Source organism: Octodon degus, unplaced genomic scaffold (genome assembly GCF_000260255.1).
Source record: "Octodon degus isolate 3935 unplaced genomic scaffold, OctDeg1.0 scaffold00379, whole genome shotgun sequence".
Taxonomy (NCBI): domain Eukaryota; kingdom Metazoa; phylum Chordata; class Mammalia; order Rodentia; family Octodontidae; genus Octodon; species Octodon degus.
The window spans coordinates 797,777-798,313 of record NW_004524955.1 but is presented as its reverse complement, the minus strand read 5'-3'; positions in this window follow the sequence as shown (position 1 = coordinate 798,313).

Sequence of the window (537 nt, the reverse complement as noted above, 5' to 3'; positions counted from 1 at the left end):
CCCTAGCGGCGTCTCATTTACTCACGCATTTAAGGGCTTCATCTCGAAGCGCGGCCCTGCTGAGGCCCGGGCACGGAGGCCAGCGCACGGATGCCACCCACCACTAGGTCTGGCCCAGCAGCCCGGTGACCGGGCATCTCGCAGGCCACGCCTCGGCCCACCCCACCGAGCCCGGGCCGCCGGAGTCGCGCCCCTCCGGCGCGGCGCGTCCTCCCTGCGGCTCCCCTGGCCGGAAGCCCTGGGTCCCGGCTGTGTCCTGCGCTGGCTCCCGGTCCGACCCATGTGTCCTGCCGCGGGAGCCCGCCCGCCACCTGCTCCGGCCCTCTCCATCGTCCCTGCCACCCACCCAGGTCGGCAGAGTGCTGAACTCCCTCACCCCGCCGGCCTGCCTCTTCCCGCCCGGCGCTCCGGCTGCTGGACTTGGGGGCCAGCCTAGCGGGTCCCCGGGGTTGTGCAGCTGCAGGTCCTCCCGCCCCACCGCCCGGCTGCGGGCTGCTCAGCCTCCTGCGCTGGGCTGCTTCCCCGCCGCCGGCCTGT